This window comes from Bombus pascuorum, chromosome 1, assembly GCF_905332965.1.
Source record: "Bombus pascuorum chromosome 1, iyBomPasc1.1, whole genome shotgun sequence".
NCBI classification, from domain to species: Eukaryota; Metazoa; Arthropoda; class Insecta; order Hymenoptera; family Apidae; genus Bombus; species Bombus pascuorum.
In genome coordinates, this window is record NC_083488.1 from 8,042,671 (window position 1) to 8,063,825 (window position 21,155).

The 21,155-nt window shown below is 37.6% G+C and overlaps 1 long non-coding RNA gene across 1 annotated transcript in view; it reads left to right on the forward strand.

Moving 5' to 3' along the window:
• LOC132916550 (uncharacterized) overlaps positions 1-21,155 on the forward strand; it is a 56,812-nt gene that overhangs the window by 10,053 nt on the left and 25,604 nt on the right. The window lies entirely within an intron of this gene.

Below are 21,155 nucleotides of genomic sequence, written 5' to 3' on the forward strand. Positions count from 1 at the left end.
TTTCGTTGAATGTAAGATTAGGATTGACATGGAGAATCTGGAAAAAATCAAGATTTATCAGACAAGTCAGGACTTTGACGTTTTAAAAGGAACGTCGTGAAAGCTATTTTCAATGCGGTATTACGCAAACGTTGGTATTGCGAGATTTACTTGCAGATTTATTTCGTGATTTATTTTGAAATCATTCAAATGGTATTCTATGCCGTCTAATCGATTCGACGATCAAATGCACCAAGTGATTCTGCATATCTGTCATATGTACAAGCATATTGAGTAGGTATATACTTATTCGGCAAATATATTCAACGAGTGGTTTTTGATTCATCGTGACCGATGTAGTCACCGGGAAGAAACGTATCTTGATGTGGCATCGCGATTCTCAAGCCAATGAGGCCGTTAGGCAGACTATTTCCTTCGTGTCGGTCGTAACGGTGACACCGGGCTTTATTACGATTTCGAGGGGAATGCGAAATCACTTTAACTCGGTGTTACGATGTTACCAGTGTAGATACCGTTGGAGACGTAAAATTGCTTTGACGAAGCACTGACAAGTCAGGAATACGCTTTCATGCTTTTTCGTCTCATTGCACAGATGAACTAATTAAGATTTCATTGAAATTATCACTTCGGAGTAACTTTTTCGCTATAAATTGCCAGCAGCCAAGTATCAATTTGACGGTAATTTTCTCTTCAAATTATTCGAAAACATCTTCAATTGGTTCTATCTTTGAGTTTCTATACGTTGTGCTAGTAATTTAAGGAAGCAAAAGCTGCTTTGTATCTCGAATTTTACCTAGGATTCGACGATATGGATTCTTGCAATGCGGAAAGTCACTGATATAGATTCACGTATCTTGCAAGTCCCAAATCTCTCGTTTCGTTTCGATTGCGTTCAGAATCGTTTTTCTCAATTTCGGAAACGCAGGCTATCCACCTTTACGACTCGAACGTCGCCGATATCTGATTCTACCGTATTGGAAGTTAGTCGATACTTTGTGCGGCCAATCATCGTGCATTTCTTCCCTCTGCTAATTTTTATCGATCTTATTCCACTATTATAATGTTGTAGTTACGCTGTCGATGAAAATAAAATTCTTCTTTAAATCAATTAAAAACCATCTTCGAACAACTGAAATCTTTACTTATCGCTGTTTCCAGCAAACGCCTCTTGGAAAATATCTAAACTGGCTATGACAAGTATTTGTACCTCATTGTAATTCATTAGATAAACTAATTAATTAGGTAAAGCAAGATTAAATCTCGTTAAGATTAAATGTCGCTACAAACGATTGTACGCTATGAAAATGAAACGTAAGACCTGCTGAGAGAACGCTTTACCGAAGAATAAGGATATTTACACATACTTTTTGTGTAGCCATTGCATGTTCAAAGTAGATTTATTACATATCCGAATTACGTCACGTTCAAAGTCAAAGAATCAGCCATTACGAAGAATACTCGCACGTAGTTTTCACTATGACTTCGAATAGAATGCAAAGTATATAGTGGGAGATTCAATGAACGCGTAAACCTTAGAATACCGATAAAGTTGGGACGGTTACGCGACTATCGTTGGCGATCAGGACGGGGCGGTTGGCAGAGAAAAGATGATCTCCGACTCAGCGAGCAATAAAGGTGGTGGTGCGTCTGAAATTCGCGCGGATTCGAATTGGACGCGTTCCACCGCAGAGACAGATTAAATTCTTTCACCCGGAAGTTCAGCGTTTTTTAATTTCATTCCTGTTCCCACCGAGAAATATTACTTTTCTCGTTTTGCGTTCATCTTTAAAGCTTGGCGCTCTTTTTTTTTTGTCGAAGTATTTAATACTCTTATTACGACTACGAAGTTTTTTTAATCTCACCTTATAAACCCAACGTCCTTAACTTTATTCCTGAACGTTGCACTTCTGTTAGTACGAGATTTATTCGATCCCATGTTTAAAGAATCGAAGTGAGGAAGAGTCTCGATCGTAATTTTTCGAGTCTGCCGGCAATATTTAAAGACCCAGTGTAGGTGAAAATGTTAAGTAAGGAGGGAGGTGCTGTCCGGACAGCTGTATTCAGAGCGAGCCGTTGGAAATAAAGATTCTTCGTCTGTTTCTCAATCTTTTACCGCGACCCTGTACGTGATCCGTTTACCATCGCGGAATCGGTAAAAAGTAATAGCAGTTTTACGAGTAGTGCATTCCGGATTCGTCGCGTTCCTGCTTTAGATCGATACCACGGATTCTTTTCCTATATTCGTGCGAATTTTCCTAAACCAAAATGAAATTCGTCTCTTTCCAGAAGTTGATCTTCGTAACTAATATGCTGATTTTTATATGTTCATAGAAAATTCACAGAATACACGTAATATACATAACTATGTAAATTATCCAAAGTATAGTACTCGTAATATTTGGTTAGTAAAACAACTTCTTTTCCAAGTCATACTCTTTTTAGTCGCGTTCGTAAAGGAGCGTTGGAATTCGTCTTACTTTTATTCTCGTTATTTTGTTGTATACTACATGTGTAAAATTGTATTTGTAATTATGTAACTTCTCCATAATAACTGAATCTTCGATTCTCTTAAATCAATTGTTCGGTTTCGTTGCAATTACACGTTTCTCTAATTAGCCGAAATTACCGAATAACTAGGATAAGATACGAGTGGCACGCACGAGATGCATCGAGCTAGATTCTAAGAACAAATGGGACAATTCCCTGGTAGGTCATAGGTTGCCGTATCTATAGATGCGTCCCGCTTCCTGTTTCATGTTCGTCTTGGGACATATGGTTGCGTGCCTGCGTTAAACATAGTAATAAGGTATTTAACCTAATGTAATCCATGGATAAGTTCTTCTAAGAATCTGTTTAATTACCTAGTTAATTCCCTGTTACGTCACAGTTTAATTAACATCGACATGGTAGTTAATACATCACGTAGGAAAATTGTTCTTAATTAATTGGAAAATCGATTCGTTACAAAGTGTAAGGGGAGAATTGTAGTGTTGTGAATAAATCAACGTCGTGCGACGTTTTCATATAATTTTAATAACTTCACCTTCTTCTAATCGTTCTTTGTCGAAGATGTTGATAATTCCATTGATTTCCACCAGTATCGAGTTTGTACGAAACAAGGACGATTAATTTCTTTTATTAGGAGTATACTGTACCGTAAAAGGAGACCAGCCTATCAAGAGGAGACTGAAATACGAGCGTGAGCGAGACAATGCGCGTGACAATCGGTCTAGCAAGGCACGCAGACCATTCAACGACCAGAACTAATAACACAACTCGCGAGTCTGCTGGACACGGGAACCTCCCCGATGGGGAATTTCCTTGTGCAAGCAGCCAGAAGCTTCCATAATTCACGTCGTCAAGGATCGGGCCTTGCCCGAATCCCTTCGAGCAAATAATATCTTCCTAATTCGTTGCGACATACCTATTCGTATTTCGGAGAAAATTGGAATGAAATTCAAAGGTAGCTACAGGTTGGGAATGAAAAATAGGAAGGTAGCTATAAAATTGAAACGCTGGAAGTAAAAATACGAAAGAAAGAATGCCAACGATTAAAAGAATCAACGCGAAGAATTAAAAACTCTGCTGGCTTACAATTAGTAGTACGCGTGAAAGAAACAAAGTAAGAAAACTGAAAAGGGATTGGAGCGGTGAAAAGAGAAGCATAATAATTGATTTTTGAATTTCACGTGTAAATCGATTACTTACTAGTAATACGTTGCGTGTGTAAGTGAACAGCGAGTTATCGTTTCAGCGAATAAACTTCCAGCATCAAAGTGTCTCTGTGTAAAGTAGGATCTGTTAGACTGTGTCAGTGACGGGTTCACTTATAGACTCAAGATGCATTTCTTCGCTTCTCGTTCCTTTCCTCTTCATGTTCTTTGCAACTTTTACTTCAACAGCGCCTGGCAATCCCCATTGCAGTCACTGAACATTTACTATTACACTAGAAATTGGAACTGATGGATGAGCCAAGAACTCGCGAGAGTACCTATATAGAATTTGAAACCTTCTCTGCTGAAAAGCGTGAAAAACATGGCCATGATCGTAATGTACTTACATCTCATGACGCTCTTAAAAGCTTCGTAACTTTAACCTTTAACCTACTTCGCTGAGAAAACAAAAACTAACAACATCGGAAAATTGACGCTAATAAAAGATATTTCTTATCTCGCTAACAAAATAAGACTATAACGTGATTTACTAATATCTGCGAGTATACCTCCGTTAATTACTGTTATATTATAATCATATTAACCGATACACACACATAGCAGAGAATACATCAGATGGTCTAACAATCTTTACCTCTGTAAAGAATCAAAGATTCAACCTTTCACGCATACCTGTAATTTCCGTGTAATGCGATAAATCGTATTAATACACGAAATCGTTTCGCGAACGTGATTTTCCTCATTCTTTGTGTCGAAACTCCAAAAGCGCGAGTTAGACGATGCTTTTGTCCGCCCGGAATGCTAATTATCGTCTTCGCGGCGTGTCTACCTCCCATGGAGTTCGACTAAAGCCGAGGGATATAGCATGGGGTGCAAAACCATCGGAAATTACAAGAGGTAAAGTAGTATACCGAGCGGTACATAAGGGTAGATAGGAGAGCGGAGGAATCCGTGCTGACATCGGGCTATATCTGAACGTCGAAGGCTCAATTTCAATTTTCCACCCTTCGAATGCAGACTGCAGCTTGCAGCTTACACAGAGTCCGATCATTGCTTTTCACGTACACGAACGCACGTGTGTATATGCCTGTGTTTGTGTGCGATCGACAGTCAGACGCGTTGGAATCTACTCGGGACAATATTCGAGGTGAAGGTTCTTCCTTAATGGCTAATAAACCAAGCTCCGATAAATCCTCTCTTGCCTATTCGCCTATTCTAATATTCTCCCACTCTCATTGTTTTTCTCCCTTTGGCCTGGCTCGTTCCGCATTTCTAGATTTTAGATTGCCTCTTTTTCCTCTGTTGAATATTCACTTCGTTTGGCCTAGCAGCCAATTTTCTTTTATTCGATTCGGCTCGAATCGTCCTTCCGGCTGTTCCGTTATTTTTCCTTCGATACCACCATCATCCACTTTAGTCGCGCGAACGCTTCTCACCCTGGCAAATAGCGTTCTTGTTAGCTGCTGCTCTTGATGGGTTTCTTCGATCTCGTTTTTTCTTTTTGCGCGGCATATGTTGATAATCTGAAATAATTTAGGATTCCGATACTACACGGTCGAATAATCGAAGCAATAAATATTTAGCATATTTCCCATAACGGTGACATAGGATCTTCAAGATGAATTTTAAACGTCGCTACTAATTTTGATAGAGGAGCTGATTTTTGTAAGTTGTATTTTTTGCCGAAACTATGATTCTTTTTTCTGCTGGTTTTAATGGTATCGTGAATATTTTTCTCTTTTGTCTTCCGGTTATAAAATATCACTCACATAACCGTACGTAGTAGTATATTAGTTTAATTGATTTAAGAGAGGCGTTCCAATGATTTAAATGCTTTCCACATCGATTTATGTAATCTATTAACAGGTTATCACGATGGAACGAACTTAAAAATATATTTCACCTTCGATTGCTTAGCTTCGCGACGTGGATGTATTTCATGTTATAAAACTCTGTTTGCGATGAAACACTGCAGAGAACATCAGTATTTCTTCGTTTCGATCGAGGGAATGATTTATGTTGTGTATCGAATCTTAGCGATACGAATAATCGAATATTTGTAGCGTGGTAGATTAACATGGTCTAAAAAAAAGAGTATGCTGAAAAAATGCACAGGAGAATGAACTAAGAAAGAAAAAATAAAAAAATTGATCGTATTCATAAGAACCGCCGTAATATTACGTTCTTTGACAGCTTTTCCCCATCGAACCTGCTTCAGTTGTTTTGCAAGCTAATGGCTCAACGAAACAACACAGTTATAAAAAATATAAAAATAAAAATAGTAGATAGGAATTAAACAAAAAATATTAGGTGACTGAAATATTGCCAGCCGTAGCGATTTTTTTTCTTTTACTATTGCGAATGATACACATCCAGATATCTCTGTTATCTGTTGACCGAGTCTCTACAATTCATCCTGAGACTTTGATTAATCTTCTGCGAAATGGTCACGCGGGAAAAAAATTATTTCGCTAGCTAGAGATTAAAATTTACATCCGGTTGTTTATTCGTTGTCACGATACTGGATTGTATGATTAAAAAGTTATTTACGATGCCATGCTTGTTTGCTGTAATTTACCAGTTTTGATAGGTATCATTGAACGCGATAAGTATTATTTCAAATTAAGAAACACCTAATATTTAACACTAGAATAATCAAGGTAATTAAAATAATGGATTTTAGGATTTTTACATTTACAATTTTATAACATATTAAAAATTAACTTTAATTTTATTGGGATGAAAATATGATCGGCATATCTCTTTGATTATAATTATCCACACGAAATAATATATTTTAATTGAAGGTTCTAGCGTCAAAAGATTCCCAAAACCCCTGCAAAATATACGATTTCCATACAAACAGAAATAAATCCGTATAAACGCGAATTTTTCTCAAAATTTCGCCTAAGACGAATCATCATATTGTTACGGATACTTAGCAATCACGATCATAAGGACAGTCAGTCTTTATCGACATCCGAAATGTTGAAGTAATTACTGCAAGAAAAATTGTACACCTTCTCTTTCGTATATCCGCGACCTGGAGACCACTTTTTTAGTGAAACAAAAAATTCGAAATGAAGAGAGGTCCATATTATTGTGTTCTTGAATATAAATTTTGTTTTGGGTTACAAGGTCTAGGAACAAAAGGACTATAAGTAGATTTATATTACTGCTTCTTGTAGCCTTCAGCTAGAGCTACATGATTAACTTTTTGGTAATGTCCTTTGCTATAAATATATGAACGTGCTCCCTATCATACCCTTTCCTCTGTTGTATTGTAACACTGTAAGAGTGAGGATCTGGATCAGCATATACCTGTATTTCTTATACTTATTTCAATGTATTTTTCTATTACAAATTCATCCACTGGTTCCTCTATCAGTCAACCTCAACACAAAATATTAAAATTAAATATTAAAGACAATATTAAAACAATATTAAGACAATAAACAAATCTTAAAAACAACCAAGCGGTCAATGGTTTCAAACAATCGATCCATTTAACATACCTACATACGTATGTAAATACAAATACAATTGCAAATGAAAAGGGACACGATCGACGATAAAAGAAATCGTAACAACGTTATCATTTCTCTCGATTCTCGACATTTCGAGTTCTTTTAACCGAAGCTTGGCGAGGATTTATCAGCTCTAAATAAACCTAAATCTTCCCGAATTTCTTGTAAGAAGAACCAGACCGACTTGAACTTTGCCTGGAAGTTCTTTCAAGCATAGTCTGGACAGGATTTATCAGTTCTAACCGACTATTTCAACCGGCGGCGAAGTTTTCCGCCCGCCTATACGTCCTCCATATTATTCGTGAAGAAATTACGCGGATTTTCTCGAAGAAAGAGACGTCGGGATACATTCGTCACGGTCGGACGTCCGTTTGGCCGAGAAAAGTCGAATGGCCATATTGAATTGCAAAGTTTTCACGGGTTTTCGGACGACTGGCAATTCCGCTGCGGAAGACGGACGACAATTGGTTCGACTCGGTTCATTTTCTTACGCGAACCGACTGCCAGCCAGCGCCCGGGGAAATTCCACTCGAAAAGAGGGAATAGAAATTTTCTCTATCTATAGGAAAAACAACTTTGTCACGTTCATCGCCGAACTACCGTTTGATTTTTATTTCTCCTGTTCGGTCGGAGACGCTCGAGCATTTCTCCACTGCCGGTCACTTGTCGTTAGTGATAGAGTTTAGGTATACAGAAGATTTGTCTCGTTTATTTAAATCGCTCCGCGTCAACGTATTTTACGCAGATTTGATTGAATTTCTCATTTGCTTTCTCGAGTATGTTTTGTTCATCCCATAAATAATTTCGTCTCCTATTTTGCATTTCAAATTTCTAAGATAAAAAACAAAGAGTAACTCGTTGAAATTAATATCTGACAATTAGTGGAGTTACAGACGGTATTGATATAGAAACAATATTTGAACTAATGCAGCTGTATGTAGACGATATGTAACGTTTGATACGAATTGATTTCTTTCCGTTCATTTTCGTTTTCCGATTATTCTATTTTAAATCTGTTTTACATTAAATGAAACAGATGGTTCTGTATAATTTTCGCACGGACAATTATACCATTGTTTCGCCTGCTATTTTTAGGAACGTATCGTCCAATTGATTCGTATTAATTACCGCTTTAATTAGCAAATGGATATTAATTATCGTATGCATACAATTATTATATATACGAAACCTCTATATTCGGCGCAGATCGAGTTCCATTTCAAAAAGGATCCCTTTCCTGATTCGAAAATGGTAAATACAAATAGTGTGATAATATATCTTCCATTTAATATAGAATATAATAGATTCGTGTACAGAATATTTAGCTCTGTATAGCAGACTTGTAGTTTTGGCGTTAATTCTTATCTTGCTACTTCGAGAAGGAAATTGGTGAATTTATGGATCTCGATACGTGAACGCAACAGCGATCCTCCGTCGGTGGACCAGATTTGCTGGCACCAGAATCGAAACTCGTTGAACGAGCATCGTTCCATGGGAAGAATTCCAAATTCCGAACAGAGCGTACGTATGTCTCGCGACAATGCAAGATACAAATGTGTGTGACCGGTGTTTGTCGCGGTTGGCCACTGGTTGCACAGCGAAGACGAGTTTGCTCGTGTGGTTAAGTTGCCGCGTTTCGAGGGATGGGGCTCGATTTGTAGCGGATAGAGACGCGATGGTTGATGAACGCACCTCCTTGATTAATATGGTGGTTTGTCTTTTGAAGTTCATTTGCATCGCATGGCGAACCAACAGGACGCGAAGCTTCCTATTAGGAATGATAAGGCGAAAATGGTGGAAAATAGACTTGGGAAATTCCTTGCGAACGTTTTCGGATTCTTCGAGTTCCATATAAAGGAGTTAAGATTTCTCTATAATTTCTGAAGATTCTAGAGGGTTTAAAAGTTTTTGAAATCTCAAGAATCTGGCAATTTTGCGCGTGGTCTTGAAGTTTTTAGAATTTAAATACTTATCTCTATTTATAGTTTTTGGTATTAGAGAAGAAAGACCAATAAGGTGCCTGAAACTTCAACGGGGTTCAAGATTTCTGAGACAAACGGATAAGGTAATTAGGGGAAACGTGCCAAGCAATCGAAACTATCTACGAGTTCTTTTGTTACGTCAATTGGTAAAAGAAATCGCTTGGCATTTGTTTTAACATACAACATGAGTATGTTGAGGAAGATCATGCTGCGACGATCATAGAAATGTTTGTTGCCACTTGATATTTTGTATTGTCATAAAGAAAAAAAAAAAAAAAAAGAAAATGTTATCAGCAGCGGCTGGTTCTTAGCTGGAAAGAAGATGCTGTGTCAATATACTGGTCGCAACTTACTTCTTTCTGTAAACAATGCCAATGATCTCCGATCTGCATTAGCATCGAAAGATGAAGCTAGAAGCGCAAATAAAAAGCTTCACACAATTTTTTCTTTCGCTTGCACCTTCGCAATGAGATGTTAACGACGAATAAGTTTCTTATATTGCAAATGTACAGACAGATTGTGTATGAGAAGAATTGCTGTTTTTATGAGCTAATTAGGGTTATTTAGTTTCTATTAATTTAGTAATATTCTTTCATAGTGTATCATTTAGATAACACGTAAAGTTTAAATAACACGTAAATTTTTTATAAATTTAATAAAAAACCTTGATATCTTTCCTCCAATTGGCTTGTTCCATTTAAAACTTTAAATTGCTCTTATTCTATTTACCGAAGTACGTTGTTATAGTTGATTCTGTTGTATTTTTAGACTTCTTGAAGACTTCTAGCTTTATGGATTATCCACATTCAATATCACGTGTCCAAACTCATCTGTATCGATCTCACGAGTTTAGGTCCATCTATATATCAAGTTCTACTGAATCAACGTCATCTACATGCAGTTCCCATAGGTCTGAGACGGTAAGCGTCAGGTTGTAGGGATCTCAGCTTGTCTAGATATATACATATATCGCGTCTCATGAATTTCGTATCGTCTGTATTACTAGATATCCATGACATTTAAGCTCACCTGGGTCATTTTCCCGTATTTCTCAAGATTGATATTCGCTCCTTCCACTTAAAAGCAGGAAATTCTTCCGATAGAAAATTTGATGATTTCCAGGTAGAATCAGATATTATTTATGTAGCATAATTTCTCCAGTTTCTTGAATTAATAAATGAACGTAGTATAGATGATGGCTTGAATATCTATAGTCTATAGATTAGATTTCAAGGCTATCGTATTATACAGTACAACTACAATATCGTGTTATAAGAAATATTACAGATTATGATATTCAAGAATATGTCGACTATCTTAGAATAATCTTCTCGAGAGAAGTCTCCCTTATTATCATCAAATGCACATCTCAAAACCCTATCGATGATTCGTATTCATCTTTCCTTATCTTCGATAGCAGTGACAATAATTTAACTAGGACATTGATTCATCGGAAGCAATTTGATCAACTACATGTTCTTGAAAATTTCTTGAATTTTACGATTGGTGTTTAATTCTTCAAAATTCCAAACGATTGATGTCCATGAGGTTGATCGGTTTGCTTTGAAATTAAAATATTTATAATATATAATATATGTGTACTATTAGATCGTGTCTATTATCTATAGAGTAAATAGAGTTTCGTAGAAATTGAATAAACTGAGAAAGAAAAAATATAACGAAGCGAAAGTTTTTCACGTATTCGTTTAAGGATGTCGCGAAGACGAAGACGAAGACGAAGACGATTGATTTAGGAAGGGAATATTCGATGCGATAGCGGCGTGCCGTAAAATCAGACCGGAGCGGAGGTTTCTTTATACGTTTCATTCTCCGCCATTCGTTTGCATTTCATTGCAGTTTTATGCAGCAGTGCGCGGATTCTACTTCCGCTTCGAACGCTTCCCTGTAGGCTCGTGTCGTGTCATCTCCAAGCTAAAGCTGAATAGGATTTGCTTAAATTCTATTCACAAAATCATGTAAATTATCCGTACATTTGCATATAATGTATCGATAATACGTTATACCATACATATAATTAAAGTCAGCTTTGGAGGTCTCGCATTACTTTGTATCGCGTTTCCAATATATTTCTCTTTCACGACATAAAAGATAAAATTTTTTCTGTAATAGAATTCATTAAGTAGAAAATGACAATGTAAAAAATTGTGTTCCCTTCTTGTTATCTCTCCCTGTTATAAAATAAACGATAGAAAAGTGTAGATGCGGATGGAAAATGCAAATGGTATAGACTCGTTTAGCATTGCAGTCTTTTTCCCCCATAGGATATCGATCCTTCGACAGTGGAATAACAGAAGGTTCGGGTTTCGTAAAACAGTTTCATCTATACTTCAAATATCGTGCGCTTAATAGTCCTGGTTAATTGAAGATTTTGCGGGAAAATTCTGGCGAGCGCGTTGGTTCGCGGCATCGCCGCTTTGTAGAGAGTGTCGATCGCGAAAACAATATTGTCGGTGCCGAAGATTTGCATACACGAAATGCTTGTATGCATATGCAACAGGATCAAAAGCGTTCTTGTTTTCTCGCCTCTCGTTGCTTTTCCCTCCTCTTCGTTTCCAATCCCCTCGTCCTTTTCTTTTTGTCTTTTCCACTCACGGATTACCCGTGTGCGAACGTTTCTACCTATATTTCTTGATCATGCCTATGTACGTGCCTTATTATACGTTCTATTCCTGTTGCCATATTTGCAACCGATTCGCAAGAATTCTAGAGACCAACGGGCTTATCGATATTTAACAAGTTGTTTTTATTACGTTGACATTTTTCCAGTTTCATTAATACAAGATTATCCTATGTTCTGGCGAATTTCCACGCTGAAGATCTGACTAACGAAGGAAATCTGTTTGAAAAGAATCAAACAAGTTAACACAAAATTTGGTCTGCGATTAATACCATAACAGTATTTCAAGCCCAGAGGTTATCAAACTTTGTGACACGATTTACGTATCTACTGTGTCTGCATTGTCAAAAAATTTGTATCATTCACAATAGTTATTGGTAACTAAAATTTTGTAATTATAGATACCAACTTCTATACCGTAACTTTTTAAATTTGTCTTATAACAGTTACGATATCTACAAATATTCCATTTCAAACTATATCAATCTATCACAAAGAAAGAACCAAACATCCTTCCGTTTTCCCTAAATCACCCGATGGACGCAAATCAGAAAGAAACATCGAAGAAGTTCTTCATCAAACATCACGATGTTGTTATAATCACGAGGCAGGTAGCCCGTGTAATACTCAGGCGAGCCACTACAAATCGATTACTACGTACACATAATACGCCTGGAATTACAAAAAGACCGGTGGCCGAGACTCGAAGGAATAAAGGACGGAAAATCGAAACAGCCAGTACGTTTATCGAGAACCGGTAGGTCTAATCGAAGTGGTGCTCGGAGGAAACGTGGTCGGCATACCTGTATCCTTGCGTCGTCGACGAGTCGCTCCGCCTACAGGCATCGTTCGTGCCCGAGAATTCGACTCGATAACCAACCCCCAACCACCCTTACCTCTCCCTCTCTCTTCTTCCGTAAACCAACAGAGTTCTGTTTTTGTTTATCCAGCATCGATATCGAGGGTTCGGGTGTCGACTTTTGTATTGAAAATCAACTCCCGCGGCTGTGCCTCCTAGGCAGACGACGACGACGCCAACCGTTCATCCCCCTCGCGTTTTCCCCTCTTCCCTCTGTATTATCTCCTGTGTTGTATACACGTTTCTCACTTCTTCTCACTCTGTCCCTCGTTCGATATTTCGCCCAGACTCTGTCTACCTCTTTCTACCCTGCCTTCGATATCCGAACGCGGGTCCCTGTCTCGTGTTCCGACCAGAGAATTTAATACCAGCTTGCAACGAGAACTTAATACACCGACGAGCGTTCGCCGCGTAATATATGCAAAAGATGAAGACGCTACGACGTGTACGCATATGCCTGACGGCATTAATTGTTGCAACGATGTTAATGATACTTCGCGGAGGAGGAAGCTGAGTTCGTAGAAGTAACTCGGAGATTGTGATGCAGAAACGGGATGACGATTGGTTCATGGTAGGTGCGGTATGTGTACTTGGTGTTTCTTCTACTTTGTTTGTTTTTGTAGTTTTATGGCATGTTTTAGGAAACACGTTTGATATATTTTCTAGTTGAAATATTGGTTCATCGAGTTCTTATTAGATTATAAAATTGAATTTTTGGAGAAGTTTTTGAGGGGTATTGCCAAAGGCGCGTCATCAAAATTGTATTTTCGTTATGAATAACTAAATAAAATTCGGATCATCGATAATGGTTACCGGTGACCAAATAAAATCCCGGCCATTTATATTGGTTACTGGTAAGCAAAATTAAATTTCCGTTATCGATAATGGCTGCTGGTAGCCAGAAGAAATTTTAATCGTTCATAGTGGTTATTCGTAATCCGAACGATTACAAATTTTAATATTCTTCAATCATTTCATCTTTTGAGAAATTTCTTTCAGATTTATTGATAACTGGCTTCAATCGAAATAGAAATTCATTTTTACTCGATGATTCTTTTCCAAGAAATGTTATTTCGGATCTCTTGATTTTTGCTCGTAATTGCTGATAATATTGTTCGGTAAGAATATTCGTTGCTGTTTTATCATAGTTTTAGGTAGCTTAGATGGTGATTTTTCTGAATCATTGATAGATATCCTTTAGAAGAATGTCTTTTAAAAGATCATCAAAGTTATACTCGGGAAAGTTGTACTCCATCTTAGCAATTCAAAGCTTCTTATTCAGGATATAGGCGCGTAACTCGTAGTTGAAATTTAAAATGTTGGAAATATTGACAATACCGAGAAAGGAAATGGGAAAAATCTGATAATAACAAGTTTAACAACATTCGCGAGGGTGGGTGATTGGGTGTTTTCTATGAACGTCAACTACTTTGTGGGCAACAAATTAGTTATTCGTAATTCATTTAGTTATTCAAGATTAATATAATGGTTTCTTTAATGATAAAATGAATGTGTTATATGCTAGTATAAATTAATTTGTTAGCACGTGCAGACTTGAATTCAGACATGAAAAGTATTTTAAATGCGATTTTTCGCAATTAAACGTTATTCTTTTAGCTAAAGCGATTTTAGTTGCACATCAAAAATTGTTTCCACACTGAAAACATATTTTCACAATTTTTCTACTGTCCGCGTATATCTGCGAGTAAACATTTCAACATAGAATTCACCTCCGACAAGGCTTGTGCAAATTAAAATTAAAATTGAAATTAAATTGTACCTCAAACGCGACTGTGACCAGGTGGACGTTACAAGGGATTAAAAAAGTGAATTTAAAACATTTCAATCTACGGTTCCGCTGTGTGTAATTAGAAAACGCAAAGAACAGCTTACGCTGCGACGTTCGCAGTTTTCTGAACGGTTGCCTTTTTCGTTTTCTTTTATCGAAGGTTTGTCCAAACGTCTATCTAAAAGAACGTACAGCGAATTGCGATGTATTCATACCACCTGATCTTTTAACTCTACGAAAACTATTTCTTTCGTAGAAGCCAGGTACAATGTAATTTTTTATGCATTTTTGCTTGTAGAAAGATCAATTGTGTGCGAGTTATAGGAAACCTACGAAGCTCCGTCTTTCTTATTGGTAGAAACGTTTAAATTGTTATATACAATTCTTCTCACGCGAGGAAACGAAAGATGCACGCATTTGTAATGTTTTACGAGAATAAAAGGGAAAGAAAAATATGAGGAAAATTAAAAAAATTACGCCTCTAAAAATGCCTCCTCTTGATGATAATTTATCCTTTCGAAGCAAGGGATTTTTTATCTCGTGGAAACAACGGGCATACCTAAAATGGTCGAAACAGAGAAACACACCTATAAAATCCAGCAGAAAGAACCTAGACTTTAATTAAAAAAAGATAAAAAAAGAAATATAACAAAAACGCATCGCGCATTGACCGTTACCACCCTCTGTGACGTTGTAATATCCTCGAGCATCATTCCCGACTCTATGTTGAATATTTCTTCCCTTTCTTTTCTTTTTTCTTTTTTTTTTTTTTTTTTTTTCGTTTCTCTCCCCTTTTTCTATTCTCAAATGTATACACGCCCTCAGAGACGTATCCATTTGCAAATTGGAGACACCCTATATATAAATCCACATTCATTGTATATATACGCGTTTCGACAACTAGCGCTGAAATACAAAGTTTCCCGCTGATGGAGTTCGGAAACATTGTTGCGGAAACGGGCAAAGCCTCTAACTTGTTTCTGCTATTTACTGCGAATCGAGCCGGTGTTCACTTCCTATGGCAAATTCGATGATCCGCGATTGTTAATTTCTGTTAGTTTTAGTTACATCGAACGGTTACCTTTTTCCAAACGTAGCGTTAAAAGTGACAAACTACGAAACAAACAAGAATCGATTCGTTCGAGCGATATTTCTTCTGTAATTTTCAATTTCATTTGAGCTTATAAGCTTGAAGATCGGTAGAGACAAAGTATCTCAGTGATATTCGTATCGATATTTTCTCAATCGGTCGTTGTACCTTTTATATCGTCATTATATTTAGAATGGCTACAAAAAGTATTATATTTCCACATACCTTAATTTATCGAGTTTTGCGAGTTTCATTTCCATAGTATCAAATTTCTGTAATCGTACGAAAGTGCCACTAAATGACACGAAATGTAATATAGTTGGATCTAATTAATTAATTAATATATAAATGCCGCAATAATAAAATAAATTCCACGGTGTGCAGATACTTTTTGTAGCTATCGCGTATGCACAGTCTTTTCGTGCAATTTTGTAAATGCGTGGTAATAATTAGGATTACTATGTAATTATAATTAGCATAGAAATATATTTCGTAGTCACCGTAGGAATGACAATAATAATTAGAATTGTATGGTATATAATTAGTTTATAAATATATTTCGTAGCCATTGTAAGGATGAATGGACAGGAAAGTTGTCCTTCGCACTCGCGGCGCGTATTTGTCGTGAGCATAGTCGCGTTTCTGAAAATTAGCTAGCGTAAATCGGGCTCGCTCACCTCTCCTCATACTTCTGTCACTTTGTGTTCACGGTGTGCAGTTCGTTTCCGTGTCTAGCATGAAACATTAGGTTGGCAAGTTCGCTCGACGGCTGGCTTTTTATTTTGCAAACTCGTTACCACCAAATTACCGGCGTGTCACAACGGCCGGCTTCAAAAGCAGTTTGGTTCCCGATGTCGACGCGAGAGAAGCTACCGGAGGATTGGCGCGGCTGATGGAAAAGAGAGAAATACGCGAGTGAGAGAAACACTCGCTGGCCGTCGACGAAAAGGGCTCGTTATCGTGCCGCGTTTTCTTTTCATTTTCATTCGGGATTCGATGGATCTTGCTACAAAGGGAATTAGAGAAAAGAGAGAGAGAAAGAGAGAGAAAGGTGATAGAGGAATCGGATGTCAGAGATTGCCCGTGAATACAGAACGTGGAGTTTCGTTTGAATTCACGAGTTCGGAAAAAGAGGAGGCGTTAGTTCGAATTTCGTGTGAATTTTGATTTTTTTCTCTGGATAGAGAATCTTTTGCCAGAGATTGTTTCATTTATCTCTACCTCTTAATTCTGTTTAACGCGAATTAATTAATTTAAACGATACACAGTATAATACGGAACCACACGATACGTTATAAATACTATATATTTCAGAATGAAGGACATTTCTAAAAAACGCTGATCAAAAGCACTTCCATTCGAGAGAAAATTCGTTCCGGGCATTTTTGAAATCTCGACTCCATTAGTCGGTGCAAACCTTCGATTCGACGCTTTCGCCGAAGCATTCCCGACCTTTGATCTATAATCCGCGATCACGGTCCGTCACCCCTTCGAATTTACCCTCTCAAGATTGAAGCATCGACCGCACAGAGGCTATAAAGCAGGCAAGCCGGCGCAAGCAGCAAACCCGACGCGTGTTTTTGCGAAATTTTGTGCGAATTTGCAATTTCATCTCCATATCGGCGACGCGGAAACGCGCGAAGAAGTAATTTTCTCGGGGAGAGGCCAGGTGCTCTCGAACGACCTTCCATACAGCTCGGTTGACGAGGGCAATCGCGAAATTATTAGAATATCGTGTAGCGGTTTGCCCCCCTCCACTCTTTTTCCACACTCTTTTCCCTCCTCTTTTTTTTTATATCTTCCGTTCTCTCGTCGTTTCTCTATAAACGAAATTAAAAAACGGAGGACAGCCGCGTGATATTGCTTTCTGCAGCGACAGTGAAAAGTCGTCGTCGATTTGGCGCTGCCAGGACCGTATAATAAAATGGAACCAGCAACTTTTTCGTCGCGCCTCTGTGCACCGTTTCCCCGACTCCTCTTTTATTTCTTCGCTTTTGTTGGCCCGAGGATTTAAATACTTTCATTTCGTGGTCTCGCCTGCGGAAATCACGGCTGAATTATTCCTCGCATAAATATCGGGCTCTGGGGTAAGATGATCGAACGTTCATAGGATCATTCACGTTGAGATGGTAGCATTTACGATGGAAGAGACAGAGTAGGGTTTTCTCGCACGATAATTCGATAAAGGCAGCGTCTCGTTGCGTAAACATTTTCCTACGACTTTATCGTTTTATATGGAAACGTGGATGGTGGTTTTAATTATTACTCGTGCGAAAAGTGTAAGATACAAATGATCTGTAAAATTTAGAAAATACTCGAAACGAAGTAGGTACACGCTTATTACGATCTTCTCTATTAAAATTGTATCTGTGCATTAATTTTCAAAAATATAAATTTACATAAAAATTCACCATCTATTCGCAACCTTCCCGAAATTCGCTTCAATTTCTTTATCTTCGAATGCTGCTACTAATATTCACATCTTCCGTATCCTTAAAAACAGTTCCAGTTTGTCGTTAACGATCCTTATCGGATGAAAAGCAAACGAGTATCAGGACAGTTTGGATAATCGCATCCGAAGCGTGTTCTCATCTTGGCGAGGCAGCGCCGGTTTAGGCCGCTTAATTGAGGAAAGGCATCGATTCCCGGCCGATGGTTATTGGATTACCGTGGAAATCCCCATTTCACTCTCTCGTCCTTTGCTTAATAAGCGCTAACCTGCAGGTTAGCCGAGTTTATCCGTTTTTACGTCGCGGGTAATGGCTGCACGAACTTTGTTGTTTGATGTATTTTCTTGAGGAATGTATTTTCGCGAGATGAATGAAACGGATGTGGAAACGTGCTCGAGAGAAGATCCGACACGGTTCATGCAACACATGAAAAGCTTCATGTGTTGTTTTCACGGTTCATGAAAGCTGACGAGAACCGGGCAAAATGGACGAATTGCCGGATAGGGAAATGGAAAAGTTCGATACGTTTCTCGGCCAGTCGGTAGTCGACGAGGTATGTTTTCTTGCGCATTCCGTGGAATTGACACAGAGTTATGTAGTGTTATATGTTAAATAATGAAATATGGAATTGCATGTTGCGAAGAGAAATATGTACGTATTTGGAATTGATCAAATTTGATAAGACAATGCTGGGATTGATATATCGTGGAGGTGCTGATTAAAATGGTTGAGATAGAATGTTCGATATATTCGAAAATTTTAGTGTTTGATTATCGTTTGTTCTGCTGTTTAAGAAACCTTTCTAAAATTAACGTAATTAATTGAATTAATTAAATAGAAATGCGGCAACTATTGTACTCGAGCGAATACAGTAGCGAGGAAGATAAAAAGTTGTAGCGGCACATGAGTCAACGGGAGATTTGTATCGGGAGAGACTCATCTTATTGTGTCTTGGAATACCAACGTTGTTTTGGTTTGCTAGGTCCAAAGGTAGACGAATTTCGGACAAAATATTATCGCTGTTATTTAATTGTTAACCGGAGTTACTTTTTATAATAACATCGGTCATAACATACAGTCGAATAGTGAGCGTAGAGTCGAACAGTAGTATTGAGCGAGCGAAGACTAAGACCGGCCTACACTATCTCTGCACTTGAAGTGATTTTAATGTAATTGATTATTGCAATTTTATCACTCGTCTCTTTAATAAACAAATCAACACGTTTAATATCCACCTCAAAGTTATGCTACCCCTAGAGATGGTAAAAAGCTAACGAAACGAGTAATGCATAAGTCGTTAGATAAAATGTTGATTCTATAAAAATAGAATTATTATCTTCGAGCTTTTTCGAAAGGAGAAATGCTAAAATTCCGCTTTGAATGTCTTGAATAACTTAATATTGCATTTTTTACATTTGAGCACGATATTATTGAAATTTTCTTTTTTATCTTTCTCGTCCTCCATCGACGATAGGAATTTTAAGATCGAAGTTTCAATCAAAATCATTTTATACATTTGTTATATAAATTATTATTTATCCAAGTGAAATCTCGAAATTACGTTTCCAAAGCTGAGCAAATACTTCATCGACTTGACTTCGCATATACCTTCCCCATTATGTTAAACCAAGCCCACTCCTCGCTTTACTATCTTGAACAACACCTCCACTCAAAGACTTTGAACAACCCTTCGAACCCCTTCAACTTTCATCCGTCAGAGGCTCCAATTAGAGGTTTCGAATAATCATGAATCTGCTTGCGTGTTTCCTTGTAGCCATCAAATTAATCTTCGTCGCTGTCGAACATGCTGAAATTGAGGGCTCTAACGTTCAATTCGACGTTACATTTATTTTCTCTATGGTAGAGGCCACGCGTTACGCGGCATAAACGAAGGGTAGGTGAGTCAGTGGGAAAGAAGAGTTGTTAAAAATACGTAACTGGGTTGTTTGCGATGACGTCGCGAGATTATAACGTCGCTTTTGTAGGGGAACTTAAGAATTTTTATATATATGTTATATGTTATAACTATTATACATTAAATATTATTATGCATTATATAAAATATGTAAAATATATAAATATGTAAAATATGTAAATATATAAAAGATATAGATAGAGCGATGGATGAGAGGAAATTTAGAATTGGCAGGTCAATGAATGTTAATAACTTTCGTAGTAGGTAAACATTTATATATATCATTATATAGGCACTCGTATATATCGCGCTCGTATTTCCAAAGTGTAGCAACTTAAAATAATTCAGTCTCGCGTTAGAAGAACGTGGAAACCATAAAAGCAACGTTTCAAACGTTACGAATGGGAAATTATTTAAATTGTACAATCTCGAACTTGTCTTTTGGATTTTGAATGCTTCTGACTTTTAATATAGCAATTACGATAAGTAGATTCTTATTGCTGCATAAACAACACCACCAACTATATTTCGAGATAACAGGACCATAGGGTTATAGAGAAAGGTTGTCATAAGCTGGAATTCGATAGCTCAGCAAATCAAACCGCTAATGTTATACTATTTACCGCAGAATTAAGCATGGCGAATGGAAAGCTAACGATCTACGATAAACCGGTCTGATTACGGGCAACATGGACCATCGCGATCGCGTTTAAATCGGATTAAAGCTGGTGTGGCCATTTGACGGAAAACATTCGAGCTTTGTCAAAGACCTAGCTTTTCGCGATATCCGCCCAACTGCACGAGTTTCGACGTTTCATAGGATTCCGAGCTTGTTTCAGAAGCTTCTTAAATGCTCTACGGATATTATTCTTTTTTTCTGTACTTTTGTCTATTTTCATTTGATGTCAATTTTTTGCTCGTTCGTTTGCTTTGTGCGATGCGTTACGACCGAACGATGACGTGTAATATCGATTGACCTGACGTTTCGTCGCTTTATTTCGCCGCAAATTTTCGTCGTCCCTTTGTTCGCGTTCGATGGGTCGTTAACAAAGGTTCTGTTTTTTTTTTTTTTTTTTGCGTTTAGATGATGAGTTCAACAAATCATCTGTATTTTGTTTTTGTTGCGTCGCATTGTCGATTGGAAGTTGCAAGACGTTTAAGGGATGGAGCGATCAGACGAAGTAGAAGAGGGTATTTTCTTTTAAAAAAATTAAAATAACAACTGACGAAT